Here is a 9,661-nt window from a genome sequence, read left to right as displayed (position 1 = left end):
TCTGTCGTATAATTAATTTGTTTTAGTCGAAGGCATTCAAATTCCAGTACTGTTTAACTTTAACTACTGTGCAACCCCACCCCCACCCGCACCCCCCAAAAAACCCACCAATTCCCTCTTTTATGCATAACAAAATGGTGACCCTAACAAGTGCATTTTGGGAGGAAATCTTTCATTTTAAAATTTAGAGGGTTTCAGTTCTTCAAGTTCACGCTTAGATTAAATCATGCTAAAACGGATGATTTGACAAAATACCTGCTCATAAGGATTAACATGTAAACTATTTGATAAACATGCATATGGTTTCTAAGGGCATGGCAGACGTTTTTACTACATAAATTCATTTAATATGCTAAAACTCTTTTTAAAAGAGTCTATGAGGGTTTATGTATTATAAACAAAATAAAGTACTTATCTACATGTATGAAACGCCCCTATTTGTTTAAAATTTCTGTAAAACGGGTAGTAAGGTTGAATCGAGCATTTAAATCGATTATCCGCGGAATGATTCGATTGGACTAGGCTTTACGCTCAAATTAGAGAAAGCGAAGGCTATTTTTCAAGTTGTGTCTGAAAAATAATTAATATATCCAGTAGAATTATCATATATGTGAGAACAGTAGGCATTGGACGAGGATTTTGTTCAGAAAAATAGACATAGGAGGTAAAAGTCATAAGAAGTGCTAAAATAATTTTCATTGGAATATAGCGAAAAGAGAATAATTTTACTGGAGTAATTTGTGCAGTTTTTCGTTATTAGTTGGATTTATCAAACTCTGTCAGGTAAGTAAAATTATATGTATATATGTTTCTAAACGAAGGGGAAAAAACAATATTTAGAAGTTGTGGGAAAGAAGGAAACCATCTTTTGTGCGCTCCGTATAATCTGTGTAGATAGATTTAATACACAGCGGAGAAACACATTAATATACCTATACAAGGGCTCAATACGTAGACATCAGTTTCCTAATTGAAATGTGATTCATCAGGCTGCATGACGGCCAAATCCAGGATTATAAGTCTGAAGCACATTTCATATTTTATCTTCGACCCCTTTTCACCGAATTCAATACTCCCGAATCAGAGACTTTCGTTAACTATTAAATCTCCATATTCTTGATAATAAATTTGTATTCTTAATCTATGGGACGTTTTCTCAATCAAACAACTATAATTTATTAAAATAAAAATATTTTAGAAGCAGTAACGGCTGATATTATCGTCAATCACGTGGTATGCAAATAAGAATACAGGCATTAATAAGTCGAATTAGAAAAAAATAAGGTATTTCAAAATGAAAAGATCATTTATCGCTAGAGTAAAATTCAAGCATTGTGTAACTTTTATCTTTAGAATCCATCAAAGGCCTTCAAAATTGAATCGAACATGAAGTACTCTCTCTCTACTTATGTGAAAATTTACGTATCTACACGAGCCTAATTCTAACAGGCACTGGTCTGTTCACCAGTGATCTTCATTTGAAAAACTTTATTAGATAAGAAAAAAAAAAAAAAACAAAGACATGCATATTTTGTATCATATGTAACGATATGTCCTACGATTTTGACATTGGGTCACCTTATATCTTAGAATTAGCTTGCTTTTATCAAGCTCCTTGTAAACTTATCTCCTTCATGTTTGCATTGTTGTGAACATTTTTGAATGTTGCGATTACTAGTTAAGCCCCACCCCCTTTCCTATCAGAATTCATCAAAGATAGGTCAAAAATTAATGGACACGTGGACACTGGCAGTATTACTGTAGACACCGGAAGACTGGTTTATTTGATAAAAATTAAGGCGACAACGGAAAGATTGAAATTCCAAATATTCAATTAAAAATGTGGTTGACCGCGCAGAAAAATATTCTTATCAGCGTCTTTCAGTTTTATCTCCATTTGGTTTGCGAATACGAACAAATTTTTAAAAAAAAATCTCCACAGAAACGGATCTAAAACAAATATCTCATTCTTCTGACAATGCATTACATAACACCAGCCCTGGTCGGTCCATTAACGTTCGGGCGTCATCCCTTTTCCCACCCCTCGGTTTTGAATTAATCCAAAGCGAGTAATGATATAATAAATGACAAGGTATGATGGATATCGGTTAGCGCTGATATTTATTTGTGTACTTTTACTTGTAATTATAGCTGATGTCTTTGTGACCCTAAGACAGTGGTTTGGCGTGGTGTATTTAAAGTCCATTATTTGAACAAGTGTATTTAGCCTGAGTTAGATGCTCGTAATAAATGAATAAACAAATACACAAAGAGTACAAACTACATATAATTAACTAACGTAAATAAAACAACAATGGATTTTAATGCTACTGTAAACTTTGGCGTATAAAAGTGGAGTTATTTGGATAAATATATATTTAAAAAATTCTATTGTGACAGCAATTAGAGGACTCAGACTTTTTAGTAACAAAAATTTGGAGGGAGAGTGTTTCTGAAATGATGACGATTAACAGATAATGCAGGAGGACAGGCATTACCAAGAGCTGAAACATAATTGATTACATTTATTTGAAAAAGTCCCGTCGTGTCCCTACAATATGCCTATTTACTTGTCAGCGTATGGACATTGTGTTGTTAGTGATTTCTGCATGAAGAGTTTAGAATTGAGAACAGAGAAAACCAGTTTTTCCCATCCTACAGACATGGGGTCTAACCATGGGTTGATTGGCAGATTCTTAACATGTACGGTCTAGTTGCCACCTACATACTTCTGCAGCTGTATAAGCGTGTAAATGGTTCCCGACTTGTCGCCGTAGTTACGATACGTTTGGGTTCAGCTCATATATTAGGATGGGTTCTTTGGTCTGAATTCCCCCCACCAAAAACAGCTCATGTATTGGATATTTATGGTTATGCTTGAAATCTATTAACACCGTCACCTATTCAAAACAAACAACACGTTACCGTTGCCACAACGAGAAAATATTAAATGTTATTTAACTTGAATGACATTTCGTATACTTTCAATACATTGAGGATGACTTGGGAGGTGTATCGCAAAAGAAGAAAAAATATTACAATTAAAACGCATGAAACAAGCATTGAGATCTGTTGCACAGTTCTCGTATATCTATCAATGTGAATGAAACAAGCATTGAGATCTGATTCAAAACCAAATCGTTTGACGTAGCAGTCAAGGATTACTGTTTGTTATGTAACAATTAACTATTATAAAACTTTATTACAAGTATATAATTTGCTTATATAAGAAAATACTCTTAATTAAAATCTAGAGAATTTTAGCGTTCACTACATATGTGCTGAAATGTTAAGTTTCGGACCAAGTTACTGAATGCAAGTTTTACACAAAAGACGGTTAAAAAACCAATGGGACGGGGATCAGAAGCTGCGGTTCAAATTGGATGTTTTATTTATCAAGTATTAATTAATTCTATTGATGTGTGATTTACTGCTACCAGCCAAGAAAAATATTTTTTCGTAATTTGAAACTTCATTGATCAATGTAGATTCATATACTCCGGGTAACAAAATTGATGGAGGAAATGAAATAGATGATAAATATATTAATATGTAATAAGGAATTATTGAACTTGTCCTGGTGAATATTGATGTTCTCTAGCGATGTACTATGCAGAGGGAAGCTTCGTTTTGGACGTGTTTCTTTTAATTAATTAGCAGTTGTTTTATAGCATGCACATATTATCAATGATGACGAGTCGACACATTCATCACGATGTCCTTGGAAATATGAACAGTGTACCCTATGAAATTTTTCATCAATTGTGGAAATAGTCACGCGCGTCAAATCACATGTTTATTAATTAGCTCTTCGATCTGTGATGGAGGAATGTTAAGAATATCAGTGCAAACTTCCAAGCTAATAACACAGCATAGGGGGTCACATACTACGTTAAAGTCGAAGGTAGCAATCAGATTATCGCTCGGCTCTTTCCGTTAATTCGTGGGGAAAAAAACCCACCTCGAATACAACGATCTTCTTGGTGAAAATGTGATTCACTGACGACGCAGGAGAAATGCGACAGAGATAAAAAAAATCTCTTATTTGCTGTCATTTCTATTCGTCTTTTTGACATTATATTGTTTAAAGTAAGTACATACAGCTTTAAAGGAATAAAAAACAAAGCTTTGAGAAATAGCTGCAACACGTGTACACAGAAGATGGCGTCTTTCTGTTTTAAGTTTGCTACTATATATATAGAAAGACATGGAACGCATATTTAAAAGGGACTGTCATGTTAATAAACATAAAGAGTCAATTGACATTTTCTTTCTTTCTTGTTTTTTGAACGGCAGTTTTGGTATAGGTTTCTGAAGTTGATGTCTGTCAAATTGTGTAAACTGCGGGCGATGCCATTTTTCTTGTCATGTGATCCGAAATAGCTTTAACAATATGGTAAGGTATTGCATACGAGGTTCTTCTCATTCTTTTGAATCTTGTTCACTAAGCCCCTGTATTTATGCCTTCCTGTCGGTACATTTCTTAAGAATGACCTTGACTTTGGTCACTAGTGTAAGGTCACGACATGTCTTGTCACAATCTTTGCTCTTTATGTTGGCACTACAAAGTAATGACCTGTATATGAAGTGGAGTGGTAGGATAAACGGTCCCTTTATAGAAATATGCTTATATCTTATTATAGGTATTAATTATTGCTACAGCTGCAATGATATATAATGGAGTCACATAGGGATCCGGGTTAGAATAGGTCCTCAGTACCCCTTACTTGTCGTAAGAGGCTACTGAATGGAGCGGCCCTTCGGATGAGACCGCAAAAACTAATGCTCCATGTCCCAGCAGGTGTGGCACGATAAAGATCCCTCCTTGCCATTAGCGTTTAGCACAGGCCTAAATTTTGCAGCAATGGTGACGTCTCCACATAAATGAAAGATTATCAAGAGGGACGTTAAATAATTTATAATCAATACATATAATGGATATAAAATGTTTGTACCTTTGACCTCTAACCTCGGAATTAACAGTCATCTTCGTAGGTGATTTGGACTTTAACGGTTAAACTCAATAGGGGACCCATTAATCTTATCTATATCATGGCGTTTGCGACTCATACCTTTAATGAGCATGGACACGATTCGAGCTGAACATTTTTGAAAGTTAATTTTTCCATTTTTATTGTTCACAATGTTTAACTAAAGTATTTCTAATGATCAACCAAAATTTGAATATCAATTGTTGAGTTATAACACCTTCATTTCTTACTTATGTAAAGAAAGCTCGTGTCATGTTTTTGTTTACATATACGAAAAGATTGCTTAATAGAAAAGAGAATGTTTAAAATAAAATGAAATGTACCAAACACTAGAAACTATTTGATGTGTTCAGAATTAACTTATAAATTGAAAAATCGGCTTTATTTCCAGTATATTTAACCTATGTAAACAAAAACATGACGCGAGCCTTCTTTACATAACAAAGAATTGCGAGTGCTGCATCTCTCTTGTAACTCAAGAACTGATCTTAAAAGTTTTGCTGACCATTAGAAATACCTTAGTGAAGCATTGTAAACATTGAAAATGGAAAAATAAAATTTAAAAGCTTCAACTCAAATCGTGTTCATGCCCCTTTAAACTCATGAGATAAATTTTTCAACATAATATCATAATTGATTGATATAAATAATAAAATATTGATGCTTACAAGCTTGAATGTCATATTTCGTTTTAGTAGTTCAGTGTAACCTCACCAATGGTGTCAATTTTAAGATATGAACAACAAGATCTGAGCTCTTTTGTTGAGCGCTGCTCAGGTGAACATTTTGTCATGGATGAAAATATCAATTTTTTTTATTATTAAGAGCATTATACAGTTTTACACAATGCGGATTTCGAAAAAAAACCCACCAAGATCTCTTGACATCTTGTGCAAGCGCAAGCACACCCCCCCCCCCTTTTTGTGTAGGGTCACGTGATATCCTGTTAGGTTCTAAGTATTCCTCATAACAGGTGAATCTCTATCCCTTGTACATGCGCAAACTGACTTTTTCCTCATAGCATCCGGTTTACCCTCGCTTATAAATTTCCTGTGTGGACCTCATGTTCCACGCGAAAAAAAACCTCTGAAAAAATAATACAAAGAGAGTGCATTCCTATGTACTCCCCCAAAGTATGGTCAATCACCGTTCGTGTTCCTCCAGGTGGGGAATGTAACTATGAAAATCTAGATCCTAGTACATCATAATTAGGGATTTCTATAAATGAGAGGTAAATGAAAGGTGACGAAATCTACAAACATGTTAAAGCTTTAAAAAAAAAATTAAAATAAAAGGTCCATGGATGATAATGCTCACCTGAGTCACCTTGCTCATATAAAAAGCTGGGAGCACAAATAGTGCTAACAGCAAGTCACGACGAACTGTTGATTAGCTATGATATGAACCATACATAACCGAGTATGAGTGTTAACTAACTGTAATATTATTTCAACTGAGTGCTATCAATTCTAGAAGATTGACATACAATCTCTGGATCTCGACTGTGAGCTCACTCTGCTCTAAGGGGTCATAGGGCGCTACAAACCTAAGCATACATATTACAGATATTTCCTTATGTATTTCAAATCCCCCTCGGTGGTTCAGTCCTGGTCGCAAGGATGACGATTTGAAGAAGGAAAAAATGGATGTAAGCGACATCGCAATACTTCCATTTTAATCTGACATATTGTAGGCTTGTTCCTGACAAGAGGAGATTCACACATTACGATTCCATTTACTCCTATGTAAAACTTCACAGTCCATTATGGCCTCAAGCTTACCCAGGAACCACCATGTATACAAATTTGAATCTTCTCTATTTAGATGCTTTCATACAAGTTTAGTCTTTTCTGGAGATTTTCAAGAGTCCTGCCCTATTTTCACTTGAGTAATATTTACCTCAGAATAAGTCATATCCCATTAGGTTGAAACAGACCTTGTAGTGCTTAAACAGTTAAAGAAATACACAAGACAGACACACAGACAATGCATACTAATGTCAGAAATTGTACCTTTGTGGTTTTGAGAACTATTTTTTCCTACATTTCTTGGTAAAACTGAAAATCCTATATCAAGATATAGGGCTCACAACGGACGCGACCGGTCGACAGGGGATGCTTACTCCTCCTGGGCACCTGGTCCCACCTCTGGTGTGTCCAGGTGTCCGTGTTTGTCCAACTCTCTATTCTGTATTACTTAAGAGATTGATCACTGTTCGTTATCTTCACCTTTCATAAAAGCCCTGTCATGATTACTGGGGTCGTACGGGTCACGGTAGCTCAGTGGTAGAGCGTTCGCTTCGTAACTGGGAAGTCGTGAGATCGAACCCTGCACTGTTCGTGCTATGACCGCGTCAAACCTAAGACGTTAACATGGGTAGTGATTGCTCCTTTCTTAAACGCTCGGCATTTAGAAGCATCTTTCGGATATGACCTTAAAAACAAATTATGTGTGACAGCAGGCGTTGGTATATAAAAGAACGGGGTCCTCGTTGGTACGGCCCTGAGCGCTACGCATAGGTCTAAATTTGTGGTACTTCACCGACAACTGGTGACGTCTCAATAGGAGTGAAATATTCTCGACAGGACGTAAAACAAACAACCAACCTTGGAAGTAACCTGAATCTACGCTAAACGTGAATGTTTGTGCATTTATTGGACATAATGTTAAAAAGAAAACTCTTTAAAAAATGTCCCTAGTACATTCATGCAAAGATTTAAACCCCTCGTAGGTCATTATCAGGAGGTCATGGTGGGAGCTTAGAATCTGCTCAACATGAGGATGCTTGACGATTCCTAAACATGCAATTGTTTTAGTCTTGAGATGTTACCTTATTTTCCCTAAGAGATTCTTTAAATCGTTATGGTGGCCTTGCTTTTATTCCGGGGATCGTGGTTTGAACAAACGTGATTCTTACTTTCGTTCCTATTGGGTATTGCAAACATCCCATCCTATTACTAGATCGAGGACGGGTGTGACCTAACGTAAATGTGGAAATTATTGCTATAGATTAATTTCTGTGTACTTAAATTTTGCGAATTGGTTTTGTCACTAAAGGACAACAAAGAATGTTTTATTTTTACGAAAATTAATTTGGGAATTTCATAGACCCGCAAAATTGTCCAAAAAAATATCTACAGCAAACTAACCAGAACTACGATATATCATTTAAACAAACTTAATTCCCCTGTATTCACGGATACTGTATGACAAGTTTTGTTGATATTGGCTTAGTGGTAATGCAAAAAAGGTCATGACGAAAAGACAGACAAGACACATTGTGATTTGAAAAGTTCACTTGAGCATTCCGCACAGGTGAGTTAAACAGCTTTCCAGGTAGATAGGTCACGCACCTGGGGGTGAAATCGGGTAATAACGTTCGATGGCTTAAAGAATATCGATGTATCTATAGAAACACATAGCTCTCACGACGGTGAATATATAAACCACTTCTTTTTGTAACACATGTTCAGAAAATCATCGGACATTTTTGTTGATTCACATAACATAGTCGTTATGTCCATTCGTTCGCGTGTCCGCTCTTGTGTATAATGAATATGTTAATACCAGCATGGTGTGAAATTACGATCAGCGATCTAGCTACTCCTGGCGTACATGTGTAATACTTTAAGCTCAGTTTCTATACGTAAATTGTACGGTTATGTCCTATATAAATATCTAACAGATGAAGAACACTGCCGGTTATGGATGGTGTCCTATATAAATATCTAACAGATGAAGAACACTGCCGGTTATGGATGGTGTCCTATATAAATATCTAACAGATGAAGAACACTGCCGGTTATGGATGGTGTCCTAAATATCTAACAGATGAAGAACACTGCCGGAAATGTTTTTCATCCTTTTTTTTTTTGTATGTAGAAGATTCAAGATTTTAGCGTAGTTTGAATAAAACTGTCATTTGCATTGTAGTGGACAAACCCCTCCCCCAGTGAGTAAGGATACGATGTTGTTAGACAGGGGGGTAATGAACGCTCCAGGGAAGGAGGAGTTTTCAATTACCATAACGTAGTCTTTGATTATAAGATGACCAAGGATCTTAAATCCATTAGATTAGCTTACCCCATGTCTCTTCCCTCTTCTGGGGGATGGGTGGGTGGGGTGTTACTTCTAGCCACTACACCTGACAACATAGAGGCGCTCAGGGGAAGAGTTTCATTAAATCAACAGACATTGAATAAACACCAATTTAAAGGCTTAGATTGTATGATATATATTTTTTAATGGTTGCTGGGAAAGAACTTTTTCAATATCAAGGATCATGATTCAGTGATTCCGACTGTTCACTGTAAATGTACATTAAATGTATTTATAATATCTCAAATATAATGAAAACACTCTTTAATAATCAGATCTTGACATCAAATATCTCAAGGAGCAAGAATGATTACACTTAGCAACGACATAAAATTCAACCAAATATGCGACCAAATCTAACATTTTATAAAATATATGAAGTTTTAATGAGTTATAAGATTAGAACATTCCAGTTTAAATCGTCACAGAGGTTTCCTAAACGCTGCTTAATTACATATCGAGAAAGCAGTTGGCAAGTAGATTCCCCTAGGAAAAGCTTTTCTATTACATAGTATGAGGGGTGCGAATGCTTGTTTACAATGTGATAGCATTCAAGTGATAAAAGGATTTAA

General features: G+C 35.7%; 1 protein-coding gene across 1 annotated transcript in view; it reads left to right on the top strand.

The window, feature by feature from the left end:
- The first annotated feature begins 436 nt into the window (after positions 1 to 436).
- LOC130047040 (pneumococcal serine-rich repeat protein-like) overlaps positions 437 to 9,661 on the top strand; it is a 54,193-nt gene continuing 44,968 nt past the window's right edge. The window contains exon 1 of the mRNA XM_056141161.1: positions 437 to 783. The gene's annotated coding sequence lies outside the window, so the exon portion shown is untranslated. The remainder of the gene's footprint in view (positions 784 to 9,661) is intronic.

Source organism: Ostrea edulis, chromosome 6, assembly GCF_947568905.1.
Source record: "Ostrea edulis chromosome 6, xbOstEdul1.1, whole genome shotgun sequence".
NCBI classification, from domain to species: Eukaryota; Metazoa; Mollusca; class Bivalvia; order Ostreida; family Ostreidae; genus Ostrea; species Ostrea edulis.
The sequence above is the reverse complement of the archived record's forward strand: the minus strand, read 5'-3'. Positions and strand labels throughout refer to the sequence as shown.